The sequence below is a fragment of the Nycticebus coucang genome, chromosome X, assembly GCF_027406575.1.
Source record: "Nycticebus coucang isolate mNycCou1 chromosome X, mNycCou1.pri, whole genome shotgun sequence".
Lineage (NCBI taxonomy): Eukaryota > Metazoa > Chordata > Mammalia > Primates > Lorisidae > Nycticebus > Nycticebus coucang.
In genome coordinates this window covers 134,300,839-134,328,491 of record NC_069804.1, presented here as the reverse complement: position 1 = coordinate 134,328,491, position 27,653 = coordinate 134,300,839, and the positions used below count along the sequence as shown (strand labels likewise).

Genomic DNA, 27,653 nt, shown 5'->3' with positions numbered 1-27,653 from the left:
CTTTGCCAAAACTGAATTTTATAGGGAAGTGCATAGATGGGCTTAAAAGAAGGTTCAAAAACCTAAAGTTTGGCCAAGCAAAGAATCTCTGTCAGTACTCAATAGCCACATGTAGCTACTGGCTAGAGTACAGGATAACGCAGATTTGTACTACATGTATTGGCACCTCATGATTCCTTATCATGTAATACTATTTCAGTGTTTTCATGTGTAAATGTCTAACCTTTCCATGTAACATATAAGCTTATTCAGAATAGAAATGTTGCCTTAAAATTCTTCCCTGGCTCTCAGGTTCTGGTATGATACTACCCTAGAAGTAAGTATTACTATGAATAAGTGATTTCTGTTACCTCATTCAATGAGTAGAGGGTTGTAATTCACACCTTAGGAAAGAAATTTGATTGAGCAGAAAAAAACATTGCAAGTATACTGGAGAATTGTCAGGTATGCACATATAACTGTAGTAAGTGTATCTCCGAGAGTAAATTATCATGCCCTAGGCAGAGGAGATAAGGAGCAAAGTGATAAGGATGCCTTATGATTCTCAGATGAAAAGTGGTAAGTCGAAAGAATAAAACTGGTTTATTTTCCCAGTACCATTTCATCTTGCAGATGAGAATACTGAAGTGTAAGATGAGTGATTTCTACCTCTAGTGACATGTAAACAGAAAATAATTAGCATCTGAACACACAGAGAAACTCTTTCTTTGGACCTCATATAGCCACTCATTTTCTTTTTTATTTAATTTATTTTTTTCACAAGTGGCTTTCTTTATTTTTTATTTCAGATTAATATGAGGGTACAAACGATTAAGTTAAAATGTTTGCATTTGTTAGGTAAAGTCCCTGTTGGTGTTATGTCCAGCACCCAGGAGGTGTGCCATATACCCTTACATTGCGCCCATTAAGCGAGAGGACACCAATCCTCCTCCCTCCTTCCCTCTCCCCCATCTCTCCTCTTCCCTCCCCACAACTTGAATCGAATGAGTTTTTCTCTTATGTGGGCCTGTATTAGTTTGTCTACTGACTTCATATTAGCATTGAGTACATTGGAGGCTTGCTTTTCTAGTCTTATGATACTTTACTAAGAACAATGTGTTCCACCTCCACCCAGGTTAATACAAAAGATGTAAAATGTCCAGTTTTCTTTATGGATGAACAGTAATCCATGGTATACATATACCACAGCTTGTTAATCCATTCCTGGGTTGGTGGGCATTTAGGCTGTTTCCACATTTGGGTGATTGTAAATTAAGCTGTGATACACAGTCTAAGTGCAAATGTCCTTATGATAAAAGAAGTTTTTTTCTTCTGGATAGATGTCTAGTAATGGGATTGCAGGATCAAATGGAAGGTCTAATTTGAGTTCTTTGAGGATTCTCCATACATCTTGCCATAGAGGCTGTATTTGCAACCCCACCAGCAGTGTAAAAGTGTTCCCTTCTCTCCACATCCACATCAGCATCTGCAGCTTTGAGACTTTGTGATGTCTCAGGGAGGTTAGGTGATGTCTCAGGGTGGTTCTGATTTGCAGTTCTCTGATGATCAGGGATGATGAGCATTTTTTTTCAAATATTTCTTAGCTATTTGTCTGAATGGTTCTGTTCAGAACCGTCAGAGAAGGTTCTGTTCATGTCTCTTGCCCAGGGATTAGTGGGGATTTTTGCTCTTTTTTGTTGATTAATTTGAGTTGTCTATAGATTCTAGTTATCAATATTTAATTTTCTTTAATTTTCTTTTGTAAAAAGGGCAGGTGTACAGTGGAAGGTACAAGGGTGGCAAAGAGGTGGAAGAGATACAGGAATCACCTTACAAGCTTTTGCCAAAAGTATACATTTCCTTTCCTCACCTCAACACACTCACATATTTCCCCCCAATATAGTGTCAGTGTCTCATCAGAGTCCAGCAGGAGTCCTTATATATTCAGGAAATTTTACTGGGCCTCCCCTAAAACCTATATACTCACTTAGCTTCAAGCGGCCCCTTAGATAAGTTGATCATTCATTCTTTTATTTATGAATGTGTTGGGTTTATATCATACGCCAGGCACTATGAGGGATATAAAAACAAAAACTCAATCCTTTCTCTCAGAATTTAATCTGGTGTGAGTGTGTGTAGGATGGTGCGTGGCAATGGTGGCGGAGAGTATCGCTAACTATAATGACACAGTATAAACAGTGTCAGCTGTGTACAAAGTGCTACTATGGAAAGATATATAGCAGTTATAAGAATGAAATGTATTCACAGAAAAATCTCCATATCGTTTAAGGTAGTGGTTCTCAAAGTATAGTTTCTGGACTAGCAGCCTCAGCTCACCTCAGAACTTTTTACAAATGCAAATTCTCAGAGACCTAATGAATCAGAACCCCTGAGGTAGAAATAAGAAACCTGTATTTCTGGGCGGTGCCCATAGCTCAATGGGTAGGGCACTGGCCACATACACCGAGGCTAGCAGGTTCGAGCCCGGCCCGGGCCTGCTAAACAACAGTGACAACTGCAACCAAAAAATAGCTGGGTGTTGTGGCAGGCACCTGCAGTCCCAGATACTTGGGAGGCTGAGGCAAGAGAATCATTTAAGCCCAAAAGTTTGAGGTTGCTGTGAGCTGTGACACCACAGTACTCTACTGAAGGTGATACAGTGAAACTCTGCCTCAAAAAACAAAAACAAATAAAAAAACCCACCTGTGTTTCAATAAGTCCCCTAGGTATTTCTTTTTTTATTTTTATTTCTTTGAGACAGAGTCTCACTCTGTCACTGTGCTAGAGTGCCATGGGCTCAGCCTAGCTCACAGCAACCTCAAGATCCTGGGCTTAAGCAATCCTCCTGCCTCAGCCTTCCAAGTAGCTGGGACTACAGGCATGTACTACCCCACTCAGATAATTTTTCTATTTTTATTAGATACAGGGTCTTGCTTTTCTCAGGCTGGTCTCAAACTCCTGAGCTCAAGCAATCAATCCTCTCTCCTTAACCTCCCAGAATGCTGGGGTAACAGGCATGAGCCACTGTGCCTGGCCCCAGTATTTCTGATGGATGCTAACATCTAAGAACCGCTGGTTTAGAAAGAAAAAAAAAAAGTTGCATAATGAAATGTACAGCATGATGGCATTTGTATTAAAAATCACTGCATGAGATATATATGATATATGTATAAATATATACACACATATATGTCTGCATATACATAGAAGAAGTCTGAAAGGAGATATACCTAGCTAATAGGGGTTACCTCTAGAGAGGGGATGAGGATAGGAGAAAAACATTAAATCTTCGCAGAGGAGGTAGCCTTTGAACTAGGCTTTGGGACTGGCTCAGTCCTTGCTCTTCATCCATCCCTATGGCTCTCCTATGTCTAGGACATAGCTTTAACTATTGTATTCTTGTCCTTTCAGATGAATGAGGCATCTCCAGAGAAGTTGAAATTTGTTGTTGTAATAGTAGGGTGGACCAACCACCTTCCCCCAAACCTCAAGCCTCAGAGAAAATACTAAGCTGAGACACTGAGTTAAAGATTGAAGGGTCCTGGAAAGAAAATGTGACTGCCTTTCCAATAGTGAGAAACTGCCCTCCACCTCCTGTTTTAATGGTGATGTTGATCGGAGCAGCATATTAGGGTGGATGAAAATCATGAAGCAAAGATCATTATTGATTTACACTGAGCCAGGCTCATTCAAATTCAAGATGGAAAAGCCCTCGAGAGCCATCCATGTCCTTGTCTTCCAGTGTCCAGTGACAAACCATTTTGGGGAAAAAAACCATGCCCTTTAGAAGGCCAAGCCTGCATTCTTTTGACCTACTCTCTTTCATGGTCTGTTTTGGATCTTTGTAGCTGGTAAGACTGGTGGGAGGTGACAGAGGAAAAATAACAATGGTAAGATTCACCCAGAGCCCCTAGCATGAACATGGCCTTTTCAAGTTATAAAGATAAATAACTCTCTAAGCAGCATTCTGGGGAGTTTGTTTCCAGTAAAGTGAATCTGAGGAGAGAAAAAAATAGTCACATTAACCCCTGACACAGCTTTCCAAACAAAAGCTTTTATAAGGAAAGGCCAATAATATGATGGCAGGAAGAAGCCCTGTAGAATGGGCCAGGTTGCTCTATATAATCAAAAGGGGTAAAGAAACCAGCAGGCTGATAGCCTAGATACAGGAGGGGTGGGTGGGCTGATGTGTCCCAGAGATAACTGACTTGATAGGCTGTAGACGAATGGACAAGTGCAAAGTTTCTGCTGCTTTTCGAAAAGTTTGAGATGAAAAATCAACACTGAATATGTCAGGCAGTTTGACTTTGACAGTTTGACTTTGACTCCAGGGTTATTTGGGCTAAAAGAGTTTCTAGAGCCTTTGGTATAGCAAGAAGTAGCTCTGGATTAACAGAGAACATTGGAACTTGGAGACAGAAAGTTTGTCTTTGAAAGAGAATTTCTCTCATATAGGCTAAGAATTTTGTTTTCTTTTAAGTATTATAGAGGACCCTGGCTTTCTGCTAAAGCATATCAAAGTTTGTAGCCAAACTCTGAGACTCCGAGAATGACTTATCACTCAAATGATTTGCATTGACATGGAGATGCTGGAAGAATTCCATCTTTTTCTTTTCTTTTTTTTTTTTGAGGTAGGTTTTTACCATGCTATTTTTTTTTTTCAAAAAACATTTATAGATTTGCAGGTTATGTCTCTGACAAAGGTTTAATAACCAGAATCCACAGAGAACTCAAACATATTAGCAAGAAAAGAACAAGTGATCCCATCGCAGGCTGGGCAAGGGACTTGAAGAGAAACTTCTCTGAAGAAGTCAGGCGCACAGCCTACAGAGATATGAAAAAATGCTCATCATCCTTAATCATCAGAGAAATGCAAATCAAAACTACTTTGAGATATCATCTAACTCCAGTAAGATTAGCCCATATCACAAAATCCCAAGACCAGAGATGTTGGCGTGGATGTGGAGAAAAGGGAACACTTCTACACTGCTGGTGGGAATGCAAATTAATACATTCCTTTTGGAAAGATGCTTGGAGAACACTTAGAGATCTAAAAATAGATCTGCCATTCAATCCTATAATTCCTCTACTAGGCATATACCCAGAAGACCAAAAATCACATTATAACAAAGATATTTGTACCAGAATGTTTATTGCAGCCCAATTCATAATTGTTAAGTCATGGAAAAAGCCCAAGTGCCCATCGGCCTATGAATGGATTAATAAATTGTGGTATATGTACACCATGGAATATTATGCAACCTTAAAAAAGATAGAGACTTTACCTTTTCATGTTTACATAGATGAAGCTGGAACATATTCTTCTTAGCAAAGTATCTCAAGAATGGAAGAAAAAGTATCCAATGTATTCAGCCCTACTATGAAAATAATTTATAATCACTGACACTTCCATATGAAAGCTATAACCCAACTACAGCCCAAGATGAAGGGGAAAGAGGAGGGGGAGGGGAGGATAAAGGATGGGTGTAGGGAAGGTAATTGGTGGGACCACACCACCTATGGTGCATTTTACAAGGGTACATGTTAAATCCACTAAGGGTAGAATATAAATGTCTTAACACAATAACTAAGAAAATGCAGGGAAGTCTATGTTAACCAGTTTGATGAAAGTATTTCAAATTGTATATAAAACCAGCACATTGTACCCCACAATTGCATTAATGTACACAGCTATTATTTAATTAAAAAAAAACATTTATTGCATACCTACTATGTGCAGAGCACTGTGTTGGATGCCATAACAAACACAATAAAAAACATGCCAAAACACACTCTCAAGGAGGTTACAGTACAATTAGGGAGGGATAGTGGAGGATGAGTTGGCATGCATGTAAAGTTAACACTACAACAGTATAAAAGCAATGTATGCTTTAATGCCGAATAGTGACACAAACCTGTTGAGGGTCTCCAGGGGTCCTCAAACTTCGGCCTGCGGGCCACATGCGGCGGTGTGATTGTATTTGTTCCCGTTTTGTCTTTTTACTTCAAAATAAGATATGTAAAGTATGCATAGGAATTTGTTCATAATTTATTTTTTAAACTATAGTCCCGCCCTCCAACAGTCTGAGGGACAGTGAACTGGCCCCCTGTTTAAAAAGTTTGAGGACCCCTGGAACCCTTCCACCTCCTCTTCCTTTCCTCCTAGAACAAAAGGCCTACCTGGCCCTGCCCCAAGAGTTCTGCTGAAAAGAACAGCTGGCCAGAACTTTCCAGCAAGCTATGGAATCTTCCTCCCCCTACTCCCAGTATAAAAAGAAACCTTCAACCACCCTTGGTACAGATGCCATCTTTGCCTAGGCAAGTCTCTGTCCCCTTTCATTAAACTTGGCTTAAAGCTCTCCCAGTCTCATCTCTAAGCATACTGCCGAGCCCTTTCAAAACCAAAATCAAGTTAATGATGGAAAAAACAAACAAACAAAAACACTGTTAGTTGGGTAAGTCAGAAGAGCTTTGGTGAGAAGGTAGGTTATAGTATGATCTTAATAAGTAAAAAATATCTTGGGCTTTGGAAGTGTGTGTGTTTGAGAGGCTTTCAGTGGAGCTAAGTCTTAAGTGGTGGCCACTGGTGATTGGTCTAGGACAAAATTATAAAGTAAAGAGTTATTTTTCCTGCTTTCTATTCTTACCCCTGTTCCTAGGCAGTGTGCTAATCCTGCTCAGGTTGCTTAGAAGATAAGGAATCTCACCCAAGTTGCTGTCCTCTACTTAATGCAACTTACTTGATTTGTGTCACATTATTCTTAAGGTCTATCATCTCCTCAGAAATGAATTACAGATAAGGTGGTAATTATTCACAATGATTTACATGGCCTACTATGTCAGACTAAACAAATTTTCATAACCTGGTGAAATAAGTTCTATTTTTCCTACTTAACAGATGAGTAAACTGAGTGAGGCAAAATAAATTGGACAATTCAAATAAAGGCACTAGGATTTGTGTTAAGGTTTGTCATGATACCATTATTTCAATAACATTACCAACTTGAAACATGACATACGTGTGAAGATTTCTAATTTCCTTCCAAATTAAAATTCAGGTAATAATAATGAAAATGCCAGAGTAGGAAATTCCAAGGGCCCCAGACCTCCACAAAAAGAGTGAATAAATGGGCAAAAGCTCTCATTTACTTTGTTGGAAATATGGAAAGTAATCAAAGATTTATAACTACCAGATCAATGTTTAATCAAAGTAAAGGTAGCTGAATATTGGAAAGAGAGCTTTGAGACATTTTTACCCACTAGGTGACCCCCAATCTAACTTAACTGAGACTTTAATTGCCATACACAATAAAGAATATAGAGTTTGAAAATGAATTTAGAAAAGTCGCTAAGCAAACAAACAAGAGCAAACACAATAAGCAGCAATGACAACCCAAGAGAATGAGGAACAACATGGTTTCCAGAGTTGCTATATCATAGTATCAAGCATGTCCAGTTTTCAACAAAAAATTAGGAGGCATGCAAAGAAACAAGCCAGTAGGGCCCATATATAGAAAAAAATATTTAATAGAAACTGTCACTGTGGAAGTGCTGATGTTAGACCTACTAGAAAAACATCTTAATTATCTTAACATCTTAATTAAAAGAAACCATGAGAATGATGTTTCAGCAAACAGGTAATATGAATAAGAGTTAGAAATTATAAAAAAGAATCAAATATAAATATTCAGGTAAAAAATATAGTAACTGGGGGTGGTGCCTGTGGCTCAAAGGAGTATGGTGCTGGCTCCATATGCCAGAGGTGGCAGGTTCAAACCCAGCTCCAACCAAAAACTGAAAAAAAAAATAATAATAATAAAAAAAAATATATATATACATTTCTTAAACTGAAATTTTAAAATCACTGGAGGGATTTAACAGCATATTTAAATAGGAGGAATAAAAAACAAGTGAACTCGAAGATAGGACTATTGAAACTATTCAGTCTGAGGAGCAGGAAAAAAACAACGAGGAAAAATGAAAAGTGCCTCTGAAATGGCATCCTTGGAACACCATTAAGGATACCAACAATGCATAATGGTAGTTCCAGAAGAGCATAAGAGAGAATGGGATCAGAAAGAATATGAAGACTGGCTGGGTTCCTGTAGCTCAATGGTTAGAGCGCTGGCCCCATGCACTGGGGGTGGCGGGTTCAAACTTGGCCAGGACCTGCTAAACTAAAAAAAAGTATATGAAGAAATAATGGCCCAAAACTCTGGAAATATGACAAAAGACAAGAATTTACATGTCAAATAAGCTTATGAACTCTAAGAAAAACTCGGAGATCAAATGTGCACAACGCAATGGTACATTTCAAAACTACGAAGAGTACAGTATAAATGCCTGACCACAACAAATAAGTAAGTGAGGTGATGGTTACGTTAACCAGTTCGATGTAAGCATTCCACAGTGTATATCAAATCAGCATATTGTACCCCATAAATGTATTAATGTATACAGTTATGATTTAATTAAAAAAAAACCCAAGACACATTATCATTACAATAAAATTGTCAAAAGACAAAGATAATTCTGAAAGCAGCAAAAGAGAAGCAAGCCACCACATATAAGGGATCCTCAATAACATCTGATTTCTCATCAGAAAGCACAGAGGCCAGAAGGCAATGAATGGCACATTCAAAGCACTGAAAGTAAAAATGATGAACAAATTAAGACATTTCCAGATTAAACAAACAAACAAAAAAAAACTGAGTGTCCTTTCCTACTAGATCTACACTATAAGAAATGCTAAATGGAGTCCTTTAGGCTGAAATGTAAGGATATTAGACAGTAAGTCAAATTCACACGAGGAAATAAAATACATGGAGAAAGGCTGGGGGAATCAAGATGGTGGACTAGAAACTGCTTGCATACACTGCTTTCATGGGGAAGATTGAAAGAGGTGGGTAGATGCTCACTTTCAGGTTGATCACCTAAGAGAGAGGTGACAGGAGGCTCACAAAGTGAAGAAGGAAAAAGTAAGGCAACCCACTCATCAGTGAGGAAGAGGTACAGGGGGAAGGCACCTACATGTGGGGAAAGGACAGAGGATAGAACCCAAGGGCTCCACACTTCCCCTGTCAACTTGCAATTGGAGCTGTGGGAGGACCCATCCACTGCAGTAGGCTGCTGGACTGACACAGAAAGCTGATTAGAGACTGTGCAGTAGCATGGTTCCAGAGAGAAGGCACTGTGGGCTCTGTGGATGGTGCCATTTTGAGCTCCCAGACCCAGAGTGCTGCATTTACCTGGTGGTCGGATCAATTGCTGCTGCCTTGCCATCATCCCTACCAAGCTGGTGAGAAGCTGGGAAGCTTGGCACTCCTGTGGGCAGGTGCTGCACACCTCCACTGCCACTGGGGGACCTGGACAGAGCAGGCGCTCATAGACCTAGTGTCCAGTGCCATTGCCTGGGCAACCCCCCACAGCCATAGTTGCTGCAGGACCCAAACAGAGAGAGCACCTGTAGCCCTGCCCCAATGCCAACCACTACCATCTGGGTGGTGCAACTGCCACTTCCATTGTCAGGATTATGCTGCTACCAGTGGCCCTGGGTGGGGCAAATTCTTAACACCACTGTGCACCCAATGGACTTGGGTGAGACAAATGCTTTCACTGCTGTTCACTAACAAATGCCACAGCTGTTGGACCTGGACAGAGTGAATGCTCACACCATGCACACCCAGCGCGTGAAACCACAACAGGGAAACAGGGAGACAGGGGAAAGCAGCAGTGTCAAAAGATCACAGTGTATCTGCCCCTTTCCTGCATGTCAGTCTTCCAGAGTAGGATCTAAGCAGACCAGGAACCTCTTCCTCTCTTCCCTGGGCAGCAGAGTTCACGGCAGAGAAGGACAGGTGTACCATAAAGCTATCTTGAGCTGAGAGAAGAGGTTTCATGTGTTCTCACTTATAGATGGAAGCTAAATAATGTGTACACAAAGAGACACAGAGAGTGGAATAATAGACACTGGAGACTCAGGAGGGAAAGAGGCGGGTGTGGGATGAGAAATTACCTAATGGGTACTACATATGCTAATTGGGTGAGGGTTACATAAAAAGCTCAGGCTGCTATCCATGTCAGAAATCTGCACATGTACCCCATAAATCTGTAATGATAATAGCAATTATAAATAAAGTTGCCAGAAGAAAGGAAATAAAGATCAGAGCAAAAATAAATCAAAAGAATAGAAAACAACAAGAAACATTCGACAAAATAAGAGCTGAATTTTTGAAAAGAAACAAAATTTACTAAACCAGCCAGACCAATAAAAAAGAAAGAAGACTCAAATAAAATTAGAAATAAAAGAAGAGGCACCACAATACTGTACTGTGTGCTTAAAAATTTTAAGACAGTAGGTTTCATGTTACATGTTTTTACCAGAACAAAAGGGGGGACATGAATAAATTTTTAGAGATGATGTATATGTTTATTACCTGATATACATATTTCTTATTCTTTCCTTTTGTTTTGTTTTGGCAGGCCCAGGCCGGGTTCGAACCCACCAGCCCCAGTGCATATGGCTGGCGCCCTAACCACTGAGGTCTAATTGATACACAAAAACCCAAATTGTAGTTTTTGTGTATCAATTAGACCTCAAGAAATCTGTTTTAAAAACCCAAGCCTAACATCATGCTTAATTCTGAAAGACTAAAAGATTTCACCCTAAAATCAGGAGCAACATAAAAATGTCTTCTCTCACCATTCCTATTCAATATTATACTAGAGGTTCTAGCCTGCAAAATTAGGTAAGAGAAAGATATAAAAGTCATGTGAATTCGAAAGAAAGATGTAAAACTATCTCTATTTGCAGATTACATGATCTAATATCTAGAAAACTCTAAAAAATTCATACACAAAAAACTCTTAGAGCTAATAAATGAATTCATCAAAGTCTCAGAATTCAAGATCAATATACAAAAATAAGTTGTATTTCTATACACTAGAAATAAACGTTCCGAAAAGTAAATTAAGAAAATTATTTTATTTATAAAAACGTCAAAAAAATAAAATACTTAGAAATACTGTAATCCCAACACTCTGGGAGGCCGAGGCGGGCAGATCGCCTGAGCTCACGAGTCCGAGCCAGAAATACTGTAGTCTCGCTCTGTCTGGCTCAGGCTGGTCTCGGACTCGTGAGCTCAGGCGATCTGCCCGCCTCGGCCTCTCATAGTGTTGGGATTACAGTATTTCTAAGTATTTTATTTTTTTGACGTTTTTATAAATAAAATAATTTTCTTAAGACCAAGAGTTTGAGTCTGCCGTGAGCTGCGACACCATGGCACTCTTCGAGGGCAACATAGTGAAATTCTATCTCAAAAAAAAAATAATAAAATAAAATAATAAATAAATAATAAAAAAATAATAAAAAATAAAAAAATAAAAATAGCCAGGCGTTGTAGCGGGTGCCTGTAGTCCCAGCTACTTGGGAGGCTGAGGCAAGAGAATCATTTGAGCCCGAGAGTTTGAGGTTGCTATGAGCCATGACACCACGGCAGGAACTCTACCAGGAGGACATAGTGAGACTCTGTCTCAAAAAAAAAAAGACAAACAAACAAAACACAGTGCTCCAGATGAGACTCGAACTCACAACCTCGGTATTGCTTTGCCCACAGTGTCACATCAGTACCATGCGCTACCCGATTGCGCCACTGGAGCACTAGGTACCCCATTACTCAGGAGAGTACTTCAATTGGTCATAGCCACGTAACCTCACCGGACAGCTCCGCCTTGTGTCGCATATACAAATAAAAATTAAAAAAAAAAATAGCCGGCCGTTGTGGCAGGCGCCTGTAGTGCCAGTCACTTGGGAGGCTGAGGCAAGAGAATTGCTTAAAGCCCAAGAGTTTGAGGTTGCTGTGAGCTGTAATGCCACAGCACTCTACCCAGGGCGACAGAGTGAGAGTCTGTCTCAAAAAAAAAAAAAAAACAAAGTGCTCCATATGAGACTCAAACTCACAACCTCGTTACTGCTTTGCCCACAGCGTCATATCAGTACCATGTGCTACCCAACTGCGCCACTGGAGCACTGGGCACTGTAGCTGCTCAGAAGAGTACTTCAGTTGGTCATAGCCACGTGACCTCACCGGACAACTCCGCCTTGCATCGCATATTGCAATTCTTATATGCAAATAAGAATTTTAAAAAATAGCCGGCGTTGTGGCAGGCGCCTGTAGTCCCAGCTACTTGCGAGGCAGAGGCAAGAGATTCGTTTGTGTCCAAGAGTCTGAGGTTGCTATGAGCTCTGACGCTACAGCACTCTATGGGGTGGAGGGGTGACAAAGTGAGACTCTGTCTCAAAAAAGTAACAAACAAAAAAATACCTTAGAAATAAATTTAATGAAAAAAGTGCAAGATTCAAACTGAAAGCTGCAAAACATTTCTGAAAATAATTAAAGAATACCTAAATAAATGTAAAGACATCTTGCGGTCATGGACTGGAAGACTTAATACTACCTGAGTCTAAAGATTCAATACAATCTCTACAAAAATTCTAACTGCCTTTTTGCAGAAATTAATAAGTAGATCCTAAAATTCAATTTATTTACCAGAGACTCCAAATAGCAAAACAATCTTAGAAAAATTGGAGAACTCACACTTTTATATTTCAAAATTAATATAAAGCTACGGTAATCAAAACACTGTGGTATTGCCATAAGAAAAACTATATTGATCATCAGAATAGAATTAAGAGTGCAGAAATAAACCCATACATCTATTGCCAATTGATTTACAATAATGGTACCAGGATCCTTCAATGGGGAAAGAAGAGTCTTTTCAACAAGTGGTACTGGGACAATTGAGTATTCACATGCAAAAGGATGAAATTGGTCCCTTATTTCACACCACATTTATTAGTCAGGTTTCTCTAGAGAAACAGAACTGCTATGATGTATATATGCATACATAGAAAGAGATTTATTACAAGGAGTTGGGGCATGAGATTTTGAAAGCTGACAAATTCTAAGACCTGCCATGTGAGTCAGCAATCTGGAGACCAAACAGAGCTGATGGTGTAGTTCCAGTCTGATTCTGAAGGCCTGAGAACCAGGAGAATAGCTAGTATAGGTCCATTTTGAATGTTGAAAGGCTCTAGACTAGAGTGTAGACCCAGGAAGAGCCAATATTTTGTTTGAGTCTAAAGGCAGGTAAAAGCTGATGTCCCAGTTGAAAAGCAGTCAGACAGGATGAATGCTCTCTTACTCAGGGGAGGGTCAGTCTTTTTCTATTTGAGTCTTCAGCTGATTGGATGAGATCCACTCACATCAGAGAGAGCAATGTGCTTTAGTCAGTCCGCAGATATAAATGTTAATCTCATCCCAAAACACCCCCACATAAACATCCAGAATGTTTGACCAAATATCTGGGCACTCAGATTAACTCAGCCAAATTAACTCATAAAGTTATCCATTGCACCGTATAAAAATTAATTCAAAATGTATTAAAGACTTAAATGTACAGACTAAAATGATAAAACTCTTAGAAGAAAATATAAGTGTAAACTTCTGTGACCTTGGATTTGTCAATGAACTCTGTACTGTGACACCAAAAGCATAAACAACAAAGGAAAAAATAGATAAATGGGATTTAATCAAAATTAAAGACTTTTGCACATCAAAAGACATTATCAAGAAAGTTAAAAGACAACTCATAGAATGTGAAAAATATTTACAAATTATGTATCCAATAAAGGTATCCAGAATATATAAAATCAGTATCCAGAATACATAAAATAATGCTTGCAACTCAAACACAAAAATGTAAACAACCCAATTTAAAAATGGGCAAAGGATTTGACTAGATACTTAAGTAGACATCAGAAGATAGGGAGGGGGATTGGTGGGATTACACCTGCGGTGCATCTTACAAGGGTATATGTGAAACTTAGTAAATGTGGAATGTAAATGTCTTAGCACAATAACTAAGAAAATGCCAGGAAGGCTATGTTAACCAGTGTGATGAAAATGTGTCAAACGGTCTATGAAACTAGTGTATGGTGCCCCATGATCACATTAATGTACACAGCTATGATTTAATAAAAAAATAAAAAAAATATTGATTTATTAAAAAAGAGAGAGAGAGAGAAGATATACCAATGGCCAACATCATTAGTCATTAGTACCTAACATCATTAGTCATTTGGGAAATGCAAAGCAGAACCACAATGAGATACCATTTCACACCCACTAGGATAGCTGCAATTTTTAAAAATCAAATTAACAAATGTTAGTGAAGATGTGGAAACATTGGAACTGTCATATGTTGATGGTGGAACTATAAAATGGTATAGCCACTATGGAAAACAGTTGGATAATTCTTCAAAATGCTCAACATTTATCTCCAAGTGATGGGAAAAATGTTAAATATACAATTACCATATAACCCAGCAATTCTTCTTTTAAGTATATACCCAAGAGAAATGAAAACATGTGTCCACACGAAAATCTGTGCATGAATGTTCACAGCAGCATTCCTTTAATAGTCAAAAAGTAGAAACAGCATAAATGTCCATCAGTTAGTGAATGAATAAACAAAATGCCCACGGAATGAAATATTATTTAGCCATAAAAAGGAATGAAGTACTGATATATTCTACAACATCAATGGACCTTAAAACCATTATGCCATAAAAAAGAAGAGATTTTGTATCTTTTGTAACAACCTGGGTGGATTTGAAGAATATTCTCCTAAGTGAAGTACGGGACAATGGAAAAAATAAGCATCACTTGTACTCAGCCCCAATTTGAAACTAGTGGATTAACAACTGTATGCTCACATGAGAGAAAAACTAAATTAAATTCAAATGGGGATAGGAGGAAGGGTTGGGTTAGTTCCCACCCAACAAGTAAAATACATGAGGATATGGCACACTCTGTGGGCGAAGAACACAACTACAACATGGACTTTAACCTTACAAAGCAATTTATGTAACCTAATCGTATGTACATTCATATTAACCTGAAATTTAATGGCTAAGTGAAAGAGGCCTGATGCAAAAATCCACATATATATGATTTCATTCATATAAAGTCTCCAAAATAGGCAAATCCATAGGTAGTAACAGGAGATTGGTGGTTTCCAGAGGCTGGGGGGGAAAGTAAGTGACTTCTTAATTGTATGGGTTTCTTTTGGAGGTGATGGAAATATCCTCCTGTAAACTCTTCTTGGAAAGGACCACTTCACCAGGGTGGTGGGTATTGGGCTCCATTCTTATACAGAAAAATACAGAGTTCTATATCTGCCTATTATGGGCATTGGATAAGTATCAGTTGAATAAAGATACTTGTCAAAGGCAAAGAATTCTGGAATTAGTGTTGGTGGTTGCACAACTTGTGAATGTACTTGAGGTCACTAAATTGTACAATTTGATATGCATAAAATGAAAATAGTTATGTAAATTTTACCCAAATAAAAATTTTAAAATTCAGGTAATTCTTGGAGTCATACAGTCAAGTTAGTAGAGTTTCTGGAGCACCTTACAAAATATGAAGAGGGGGGATCATCATCCACAAGGTATGTCAATAATCTAGGACAGGGGTAGGTAATCTACAACCTACAGGCCAAATCTCCCCAGTCTGTTTTCATAAGGCCTATAAGCTACAATTGTTTTTTATATTTTTAAAAGTAGTTAAAAGCAGGTTAGTGCCTGTGGCCCAAAGGAGTAGGGCGCTGGCCCCATATACTGGAGGTGTGGGTTCAAACCTGGCCCCGGCCAAAAACTGCAAAAAAAAAAAAAAAAGTAGTTAAAAGTAATAAGAGCAAAGAAGGCTATGTATCAGAGACTTTTTAAGGGCAACGAAGCTTAAAATCTTTACTATCTGGCACTTTACAGGGAAAGATTATTGATGATAATCAATAAGCCCTCACACCTAGAGGGTCCACTTCAGTTTACAGGGTGCACCCATTTTTCTCTCAGCTGACTTTCAAAACAACCTTGTGAGGTAGATGAGGTATTAATCATCCATATAGGGGCGGGGGGGCACTTGACAAGGTTAAGCCACTCATACCCTTGCTCTGTCACTTGATAGAACTCAGATGGTCTGAACGTTATTCTGCAGCCCATAGCCTCTCTCAACACGTTGGAAGAACAAATAAAGGCTCTGTGAAAATGCAATACGATTTTGACTTAACAGATCAACCCAAGGTTGAGGAAAAGGCCAAGAAGAATTCTCACTAACTGTCGCCAGGATCTTTCTTTCAGCTTTATATCTCCTCTGGCAATAATCATATATTTTTCTAAATGAAATGCCACCCATATTGAAAGGCTCAGGAACTGTCAGGCCAAAATCTTTCAAGTGCCATAGAGTTGGACAGTTTGTTATATTTCAAACCACATCAGATCAAACAATATAATAAAAATTGACTCGTTTGTGATATGTTCCTTTATAGGAGCTATGCCATTCACTCCTTCCCCTAATATCCAGCATCCAACCTGAAGCTTCAGCTGTCTTCTGGACAGCATATCATCCAGTTGATATTCTGTCTTCCTACCAATTTACCAGGCATCATATTTCCCCAGCCTGAAGGAGCTCTACAATATTGTTGGAAAGAGGCAGGTTGCAATCGATACAATTATTTCTTGACATCCCTTCATCTTAGCCTCTGGTGCATAAGAAAAGTCCCTTGGTACTTGAATGACCAATCAGCGACTTCCAAGATGGCTCCCCACCTTGTTCTCTCCCTCCACCCTCCATCTCACATGTGCCCGGCTTGGTACAATTTCATGCACCACTCCTAGCTGAGCTGTAATCTCCTCCAGTCAATTTTGGAGGACGGTCTCACATGAAGAGGAAGGAGCACTGCATGCACTGTTGATTCAGGTGCTCAAGGGCTATGAAGTAAATGGCTGCTCCTACCAGAGTCGTCACTGTAATAGAATTGTGGGGGATTTATAATTATATCCTTCCATACAATTCAGTTAATTAATCAGCTCTTCCCACACACTGCCATTAGGTTCCTCTCATTAGGTAGGCCATTTCACTCACAGCATGGAGCTCCTCCATTCAGTTTTCTTCCTGCCCTCTTCTTGGGGCTCCTTTTCCCTCCAGGACCAGCACAAACTCTCCCCAGGTACGCCTTTTAAAATTTCAGCTCTTTCCCTTCTTTAAGGCCCCCAGATAGATGCCAAATTACTGGTTAAGATTCTTGTGCTTTGAATTTAATCTGCATGGCCAAACACCCCTGATTTTTAAGAAGCAACTTCAATGCTCCCATCTGACATTTCAATTGCATCCATAGATTGGATGCTAGCGTAATTTTGTGCACCTGCTAGGGAAATGAATTTAAAACCCTTTCCTCACTTTCACTGTCAAGCCCAGATCTTCTTGCCTGTAACACTGTGGATTCTAAGTGTCCTTTGGGGACAGACTATTAATAGCTCCCTTTTTCTAGCTAGGCAGCCCCAATACATTGGAATTTTTGTTTTCTTCTTTTACATGCAGAAAGCTTGTCTTATCGGCATCACTAGTACACCTGACAGCTCATCACATTAGGTTCCTGGCAGTTTGAATCATCCATCTGGACCTCCCACTTGTTGTCTTCTAAATCTCCTTTTCCTTTCTGGGCTCGCCTGCCCATGTTTGCAGTTCCTAAGCTGTGTGTCCTAGGTCTACCTTCCTCCTCCAACGCTCCCGCCTCTGTGGGGGGCTTGAGATTGAAATGGCCTCCATGGTTGTTTCCCTCACAAAATTTTCCCTAGTTGGTGAGTTGTTCTGCCTTGCTCAGCCTTCAGCAAAAAATCGTCTTCTTGGTTCACTCTAAGCAAAAACATAACTCCTGGCAGAATATTCCCGTGGGGACTCTATTCACATATTTGTCCCAAGATTTGTTTAAGGAAAATTCCACATACAGAACCTCATAGGGCGCACAGATTCTGATATGGTGGAATTCTAATTTCACCTATATTGCTACAAATCCCATCTCAGGAGCTGAGAATGAGACCAGGTTGCTGTGTAGTTTCTCTGCAGTGATTTATCAAAAAGGGAAAGTAGATGCTCTGTGGACTGCCTCCTGCCTAGCCCTTTTCTTTTCCAAACTTCTAAATCTTAAGGAATTTAGGTGGAGTTTCCTGCACAGATTACAACCACTAGAAGTGAGCTAAAATCTAATTATACCTTAATAATGAAGGTTTATCCTAGGCCATTTTGTGAACGACTCTTCTGTCCTCCTCATCTTCCAACTATCCAGTCTGGATGAATTCTGCATTCTTTAGTTTAAATTTCTTTGTCAAAGGGGTACCATTTCCATGACCTGCCCCAACCAACCAAACTAATTTTCTAGAGGATATACTAGAAACTTAAGCTTTTTCACTCCCTGTGTACCAGTGGATCATTAGCCTGAGGACTGCTGGAGTAGCAGAGTGCAGTGATAGCTCCAAGCTCTGTGTTATTGATGGGAATCTTGGTTTCTATGTTTGATCATCCCGTGACGGCGTGTGATCTTTCAGCTAAGGCGCCAAATGTACCAGAGCTGGCGGGTTCGAACCCAGCCCGGGCCTGCCAAACAACAATGACAACTACAGCCAAAAAATAGGTGGGCATTATGGCAGGTGCCTGTAGTCCCAGCTACTTGGGAGGCTGAGGCAAGAGAATGCTTAAGCCCAAGAATTTGAGGTTGCTGTGAGCTGTGACACCATGGTACTCTACCGAGGGAGACATAGTGAGACTTTGTCTCAAAAAATAAATAAATAAATGTCAATCAAAACTTACTCTCCCACTGAAAACCCTGCAGAGTACTTTCCATTGTACTTTGAAGAAATTCCAAACAACTTGGAATTCTATGGCCTACAAAGCCCTACATGACCTGGCCTCTGCCCGTCTTTCTGATCTCATCTTGCCCCATGTTCCCAGCACTCATGTATTCTATAGCCCCACAGAACCTTCTATTTTTAAAACCACATATTTCTACCTCGGGAACTTTGTACCTACTATCCCTTCTGCCTGGTACATTCTTTCCCCAGATTCTTGCATAGCTGGCTCCTTCTCATCAGATGTCAGACCAAATGCCACTCTCTCAAAAAGGCTTTCCCTGAGCACTTAATCCAAAAGAAAATGCCTTTTTCTTCCATTCACTTACTTTCATGTCACCTTGTTTTATTGGTTTGATTTTCTTCACAGCCATTACCTCAATCTAGAAATTATTTGGTTGTCTATATGCATATCATCTGTCTCCCCCAAGTAGCATGTAAGTTCTGTGGAAGCAGAGAGCTTGTGCGTTGCTCACTGCTAGTCTCAGTGGTGGGCACCTAGTAGATCCTCAACAAATATTAAATTAATGGATGGCTGGTACATGACATCAGTTCCTAGCTCACTGTCAAGTTTGCTAAATGACTCAAGATGATGGTTTTTGAAATATAAAAACTGAGGCCGGGCCTGGTGCCTCATGTCTATAATCCTAGCACTCTGGAAGGCTGAGGTGGGTAAATGGATTGAGCTCAGGAGTAAAAAAATCAGCCTGAGTAAAAGTAAGATCTCATCTCTAAAAATAGCCAGGCATTGTGGGGGGCACCTGTTAGCCCACCTACTTGGGAGGCTGAGGCAAGAGGATCACTTGAGCCCCAGAATTAGGTTTGCTGTCATGATGCCATGGCACTCTACCCAGGGTAACAGAGTGAGACTCTGTATAAGTAAATAAATAAATAAATAAATAAATAATAGTTCTTGAATGTTTGGCTATAGGATTTGGGGTAATTCATTTATTCAAGCATTTACTAAGGGCCAGGCACTATGCTAAATGCTGGTAATATGAAAATAAGTAAGACTGTGACCTCTGCCTTCAAAAGTGTATAATCTAGTGGAGAAAATGGACATTTACATGTTGTAGTTCAGTCGAGTAAGTGCTATAATACAAGTTTGAATTGTGCTGTGGTAACACTAAGGAGAAGAGGTACATTTCTTTTGTGTAGAGATGGTGGTGGTTCGAAGAAGGAGTCTTAGAGGAAGTGTTAGTTATTTGAGCTGGATCTTGAAAAATGAACCACTTCATTGGGAAATGGGGGCAGGAATACATTGTAGGGTTGTGGAATATGGGAAAGAGAGAGAGCATGGACTGTTCAAGGCATGTAAGTTGAAGGGTGTGCTGTAACATATAGCAATTGTGGAAAAACAAGCTGGCAGAAATCTGTTGAGTTGAAAGTACTTTCCATCCCAACAGGAAGGGGACGGCTCTGTGATATTCCCTATACACACTTGTCCCCTCCCATGAAAAGTAAATAAAGTTGCCATTGAGAGAATCAAACTAGTAAAATCCATATGCAGAGGATATGGTTAGATATCAATGGAAATTAACCAAGAAGTTGTCTGTAAAAGTGTGACTGGAAGTTTGGGGAATTCTCAAAACTCTGCTCAAGGTGATCTAGGACAAATCTTAAGGAGTCAAGACTGAAACGCAATTGTAAGTTTGTGAGTGGAAACCAAATTAATTGTATTACACACTGCTTGGAGTGAATAGAAAGTAGTTGGCCAGCTAGATGCAAAGAAATGACAATTACCAGCCAAGCTCCATCCAGGAGAATGATCTTGGCCAAGTGAAGCCAATATTATGGGTGTCTTGGCAGAGCTGGTCCTGTAGCTGATGAGAGTGCTTCAAGTTGTCCAAGCTGAGACCATTCTTAAGATCAGCTAACTCCATTTGTTCTGATTTTATGCTCACCAAGCAATCTTTTGATAATTTATTTGGCTCTCCACACAACTTGCCTACAGGGAAAGACTGCACTGATCTGCCTACTCAAGCATTTTGGGCTGCTTAACAATTGTGTTTCTCATTGTAAATTAATAAATTGCCATCCTGGCAAAAATTATATGTATATATCTTTTCTGATACATCGATTATATATATGAAGTCAGAATGCATATACATATATGGGGATAGACAGATATAAATATATAAATGCAAATGTTTTTAAAAATCTTCTGTATATCAAATAGGCATGTGAGCCTGCTGAAGTTGACTTTGCCTTATTGAATTTACTCAGTCTAGACTCTGGTCTTTATTTAGCCTTGCAGCTCAGAAAACTAGTTTTGTCTCTATACTGACAGTCCAGTCATCTCCTGCCAGGTTTTTGGAAACAACCAACTGGCATTCCCCAGGGGACAATGGCCTCTGCATTTCTGTGTCCTAGACTCCAGAGTTTACTACGGGGGTAATGTTCATTCTTCTGTGTTAGTTTTCAAATATGTGTTCCATATTGAGGAATTCGATTTGAGGGAGAATGAGAGTTGCTGCAAAAAGTTGTGTAGTAAGAAAACATTTTTGTTTCATTTCATTTTTTTTTCTTTCTTTCTTTCTTTTTTTTTTTTTGAGAGAGAGTCTAATCATTCTGTTGCACTGGATAGAATGCAGTGGCATCATAATAGCTCAATGCAACCTCAAACTCCTGGGCTCAACTGATCCTCCTGCCTCAGCCTCCTGAGTAACTGGAACTATAGGCATGTACCACTATGCCTGGCCAATTTTTTCTATTTTTGGTAGAGACGGGGGTCCCATTCTTGCTCAGGCTGGTCTTGAACTGTTGACCTCAAGTGATCCTCCCTCCTTGGCCTCCAAGAGGCCTAGGATTACAGGCATGAGATACCCACATTAGACCTCATTTTATTTTTTCTTACTTTCAGTTCCTGAAAGCAAACCCTGAGAAAAGGATTTGGACACAGGTGATTTATTTGACAGGTGATCCCTAGAAACACAAGAAGGACATGGGGGAAGTGAGACAATGAAGGCAGAAAAGCTAACAGCAAATGTATTAATAAGTAGGTTACTCTGTGAGCAGCTGGCACTCAGTTCTTCCGAAGACTCTGAGAAACTGTGTGGAACAGTCTTAGAATAGTCCCACTGGAGGATGGAGAGTCTGTAGTATTTATCCATGGACTTCCATACCCATTGGTTGAAGGTTAGCCCCACTAGCATTAAGGATCCTGCACTTCCTGGTTGCACCTGGTTGTAGAAAAGCAAACTTCTCACTGTACCTGAGAAAGCCCCCAGGCAAAGAAGAGAGACTAGCCAGTTGAGATGGGAGAGTATTGGGATGCCTGAAACTGCAGGAGGGCTAGGGGAAGGGAGGGGTAGGGCATCAACAGCACTCATAGACCCCCCCCCCCACTAGTCAAATGAGCAAAGGGCATGAACTGACAAATTTACACAGAAAATAATAATGGCCAACATTTATAGTTTTAGGCATTTAACTTTGATAGTAATCAATGAACTGTAAATAAAAATGAGATGCCATCTTTTATGCCTATTAAATTAGCAAAGGCCTATTATTTTAATTAATAAAAAATTTATTAATTAGGATACACTCTTATTCACTGCCCGTAAGATTGGAAGTCAGTACAACTTTTCTGAGAAATAATTTTTCAGTATAGCAAGCCATCAAATCATGTTTTCAAATATTCAGTGGCATTGAAATGTGCTGATACGCATGTCACTATAAGAGTTTTTGAGGTAGACTGTGTTATGGTCCATTATTTCACTTTCAAGGAACACAGTTGACAGCATCTTTTATGATTCACCCGTGCAAGTTTCGACTTGCTCGGCTTATCGGTGTTGCTGGGAGGGCTTCGTTTGTTTCTGTCCGTGCAGATTTTAAGTTTTGAGTTTTGTGTATCTCAAAACTTTTGGAATGACTCACGCATTAAGTTAGAGAGCATAATACAAAACTACCGTATACACACAGTATGATCCCAATTATTTTTTCTCAGTTGAGACATGATATGGATTATAAGACATTGGTTTATTAATAGCTTTGAGTGAAAGAAACACTACATTTGGAGCGGTGCCAGTGGCTCAAGGACTAGGGTACTGGTTCCATATATGGGGGATGGCGGGTTCAAGCCTGGCCCCGGCCAAAACTGCAAAAAAAAGAAAAAAAGAAAAAGAAACACTACATTTAATATACCTACATTTTATTCTGCTGACGGTAACATATGTACATCTCCATATGATTATATACACTTTCCTCTTTAGTAACACGAGCAAAAGTAGAGTCTAAGCTTTCTACACATTTCAGAGTCTAAAAATTCTTCTGAAAGTACTTTTTACCATTGGCAGGGATGTAGACTACTATGGTGATATGTGGCTGCTTTTCATAGCCCAGATTGTGACGATGTGAAAAGATCAAGGCATGTAGAATAATCTCAAGGGTTCATCCATATTTCCTAATTGGTTAAACTCATAGTTCATATTTTTGCTTTGTCTTGTTTTTCAAGTTAATTACATTAGCTAGAAATCAATCAGTTTCTCTTGAAAGTCACCCAGAAACTTTTGATAGATAGATGTTCAGTGGCTGAGTGATAGTCCCTCCGTGCATGAAACGGTCACACCAACCTGTCCTAGCTTTGAAAATTTTACGATATATTCCAAGAGATTTGGCGATTTCTACTGCCTTTAATTGCATTGTCTAGCGTGTGACAGGCAACCTTCTGCAGAAACAATAATTTTTCATTTCAATGATGCATCGTAGTGTAATTTTTAGAAGGCATCTTAAGTGACAATTAGGGGGAAAGCCAAATTTAAGTTAAAAATTTAACCATGAGTAGTCCTACCAATGTAAATAACTCAATTGGAGTGACGAGCAGCTGTCTGGATACCCTCTCAGTGCTGCTAAATCTGCACACCCATAAGCAATGACAACAATACCACAGTAGATTCTTCTGGATTCTGGAAATTTGCAAGTCACTTTTGACATGCATTATAGGAGGCATCCTGATTTCAGACATGAAGAATATGTGTGTTAGAATGCAGGAGTACAATAGGAAATAGGTACACATCTGTGTAGACAAAGGCGCAGACAAAAAAGACAAAGAGGAAATGCACCACGATGCTTATAGCAGTTATCTCCGGGTGGTGACACTGCAGGTTGTATAGAACTTTACTGATCTTCAGTTTCTAAGTGTCTGCAATAAGTTTGTCATTCTGTTAAATTATGAAAAATAATAAATGTGAAGAAGGACTGGTCTTTGTATTAATATTGTGAAGGCTGTTGCTCCCTATTGGAAGAGGTTGGAACAGAGAAAAATAAACTTGAATCTGAGTCGGTTGAATACTAGGAGGACCACAGAAATCTTTGGATCTTCCTGGCCCAACAGAACAAATACCCAAGTACTCTCAACTCCAAGACTACATGAAGGTGAAGAAACAAATCAGAAACTCGGAGGCTACATTTGTCTTTCCAGTCCAGTGTCTGATTTGTCCACCTAACTTGACAGGTCAGTTATCACTTGTATTTGTTTTCTCGCCTGTAAATGGGAGTATACATTCTACACTTCCACTTCCTGGTAATGGCAAGAATGGGGTTTAAAACATACACAGAAAACACCAGTCAAATATTTCATAATCTTGATTTGATCCCCGTAAGTAATGCAAATATCTTAGGAGGATCTCGGTGCGTGTATGTGTGTGTGTGTGCGCGCGCGCGTGCGCGCATGCCCAAGTGTGTATTTAGTGCCAGAGGGAGAGATAGTCAGAAGACAGCCATGGGGCTGACAGTCTGTTTCTGGGGCTTGAGGGAAATGCCAAGGCTTATGTAATTTGTCACTGGGCACAGGCAAATGAATTCTATACCAGTAGTCCTTGGGGACATTATCCAGCTGTGAGAACTTAATTTCAGCTAATTAATGTGGCCCCAGTTGCCTTCCACCTGTTGATGGGGAGAAGTGCCTGGGGAATGTTCTCTACGTCACGCAATCCTGCTAACGCTCACTCCCCAGCCTGACTCTCTAAGCAAAGTGGGTGACAGGAAGATGAGGCTATCAGCAAGGAGCTCTGGCTACAGGCAGCAGAGCTGCAGTATGATGTGATGTGAAGTAGCAGGGCTCACGGCACCTTACCCAGGGCAGCCAGCAGGAAATATGTGTTGGAGAGTTGCTATACCTTTGTTCATTTAATCTTCCCAACAGCCCGAGGTACTGCACAGTGGGGGTCTGGAGGAGCCTGGACTGCTTGGTTTCTGTCTAGCACGGTATAAACAATCGAATAGCAGCAGCCGCTGTTATTCTCACCACCATCATCATTAACGCAACCACCTGCTAAATCAATATCTCTTCCAGTCTCCTGTCCAGGCAGGATTTCCATCATCCACCCCTTCTTGCCCCCCATCTGCACTGTTCTACTCTGGGGAGCTTAAATTACTCCTTTGAGGTAAAACAGTGAAGCCCTATTATGATGCAGGTGTTTGGGGGGAAGACAAACTGCCTCGAACCTTTCTCATCCATCAATAACTCTTCAGAGTAAGGGCAGCTGGGGTGGGGGTCTGGAGAATTGTGTGACTCCAGAAGGTGGGGCTTGGAGATGAGGTTACTGTGGTACTGAGCCTCATCAGATTGCCTCAAATAAGACCAACCTGTAGTGTAGGGATCAGGGCAGTGGAGGGGACTGAACCAAGACTGGGACCCAGGCTGGCTCACTGCCCAGGCCTAGAGGGAACAGGAGCAAGAGAAAGGAAAGCAGCATAAGGCAAGAGAAGCCTCAGACTTCAGCCTCAAAGAGACCCCAGCTTTTAGGAGGGAGAGTCGATCCGCACTGGAAGAAGGAATACAATTTTCCCTTTCCTGTGCTCTCTAGCATCATAAGGAGAGGCCTAAGGAAGTATGTGTGCATGACTGGGTGGAGGGGGAGAGGCTGATACTAGCAGCAAGCTGGACGCTGCTTTGGACAAGCCGGCAGGACACAATAATTGATTGCCTTCTTGCTGCAAAATCAAAATGGCTTTTGATGTTCAGCCATTCATTGCCATAGCTGGAATAATAACACAATTCATTTTAGCTGCAGCCCTGCAAATGGATAGCTTTAATAATGGTTAATTTAGGAAGATGAATGTGCCATTTGGGGGTGACATTAGTGCTGAATAAGGAGAAGGGTGTGCCAGAGGCAAAGGGAGGAAAGGATGAGCTATACAAGACTAGGCATGTTCACTATCTTCTGAGACAGCCAGCCCTTCAATTCCACTCCACAAGTATCGATTTAGCAAGCACCTTCTCCCTACCTAGCCCTGGGCTGAGGGTTGCAGGAAATTCTAAAGAGAAATCTAATTAGAGTGACCATTTGTTCTGGTTTCCCAGGGATGCAGGGGATGATGATGCAACCTGGTGCAATTGTTAATAGCACCCCATCTCACCCTCAAAAGCATCTTTGTTTAGATGGTAAGTTATATTGTCATTCTGTGCGGCTCCCTCTCTGCTTTTCATAAAAACACAGCTTCTCTGGGAAGACCAATCTTATTAGGCACATAGAGCAATTAAAGCCCATCAGGGAACAGTGTTTAACCAATAGATGAACCAAATAAGCTCAAGCACCCAATTCTATGCTTACGATTTCAGAATTGGTGATAGGTATGGATTTAAATACATTGGAGAGAACTTCTATATGCATGAGAATAACCCCCAATATACATACCCAATAGGTATGCATTTAAATTCATTGGCGAGAACTTCTGTATGCCTGGGAATAACCCCCAATACACTATCTCACTTGATCTTCCCAAAAGCCTTAATTTTACCCCCATCTTATAAATGAAGAACTAGAGACCCAGAGAAAAGAGTTAATTGCCCAAGGTCACAGAGCTAATAAGTGATCAAGTCAGAATTTGAATCCAGGACACTTAAGGCCAAGTATATTTCTCTTTTAGGACAGATATTAGTGCTGCCAGGGGTGATCAAGGGAGCCCAGGGAGGAAGCAAACTGTTTCCAAGGAATGAATCCACAAGTAAAAGTGACCAGAGTTAACAGCTAGGTATGATGGCTCACGCCAATAATCCCAACACTTTGGGAGACTGAAGCAGGAGGGTCACTTGAGCCCAGGTGTTTGAGGGCTATGACCGCGCCGCTGCACTCCAGCCTAGGTAATACAGTGAGACCACGTCTCTAAAAACAATGGGTACAGTTTAACAAATGAAAGATGTAAGGTTCAGAAGAGACAGTATAGAAATTAAGTGAGGTAGGGTTAATCAGGGATGATTTTCAAAAGAGGTGAGTTTTTGCACTAGGTTTGACACCACTGATGAATATGGATTAACAGAGGTCAAAGAGAAATGGCTTTCCCATAAATAGGAATGCATGATAAATTCTGAAATCAGGGTGCTGTTTCCTGGAAATGGGTAAGTGGATGGGAATGAGGTAAACAGGAGATGCCAATCGTTTGTAAGGGTTTATTTCTTAAACACCGTGGTAAATAAATGGGTGTTCATCATACTATTCCGTATACTTTGTATATCTGAATATTTCATGAAAAAATATTTTTAAAAGAGAGAGATTGGTCTTTCCAGATGGAGAAAATGGAGTCAGCAGGACCTAGAAGCAGGGACAATACACATCTGGAGATGTTTTAATGAGAGCCTTTATGTCTGGATGGAACATTCAGAGTCTTCCTTGCAGGATGACCCGCTGCCATTTCTTCCCCTGTAAGCACAGCATGACATTTTGAAAGCCTTAGTAGGTCCTCACTCTTTTTGACTCAAGGCTCAGGACCTCTAGACATGCCCACTTCCTGTCTTCTTCTAAAATGCGCTCATAGGGTCCATCTGTCTTGCTCACTGTTGGACATTGAATGACACTCTAAATATCAGCGTTTTTGCTACTTGGGGGATTTGGTGTTCAAACAAAAGCTTTGTGCCCTCCCAAGTGACTGGACTCCTGATTGGCAGCTGAGGACAGAGGCCCCCTCTCAGCCCCTTCCCAGCTCCTCATGG

At 40.3% G+C, this 27,653-nt stretch overlaps 1 non-coding gene across 1 annotated transcript; it reads right to left on the bottom strand.

The window, feature by feature from the left end:
* Positions 1-11,544: 11,544 nt before the first annotated feature.
* Positions 11,545-11,637, bottom strand: TRNAI-GAU (transfer RNA isoleucine (anticodon GAU)). Its single transcript is given in 2 exon segments — positions 11,545-11,580; positions 11,600-11,637. It is a non-coding gene; the product is annotated as a tRNA-Ile (tRNA).
* Between the last annotated feature and the right edge of the window lie 16,016 nt (positions 11,638-27,653).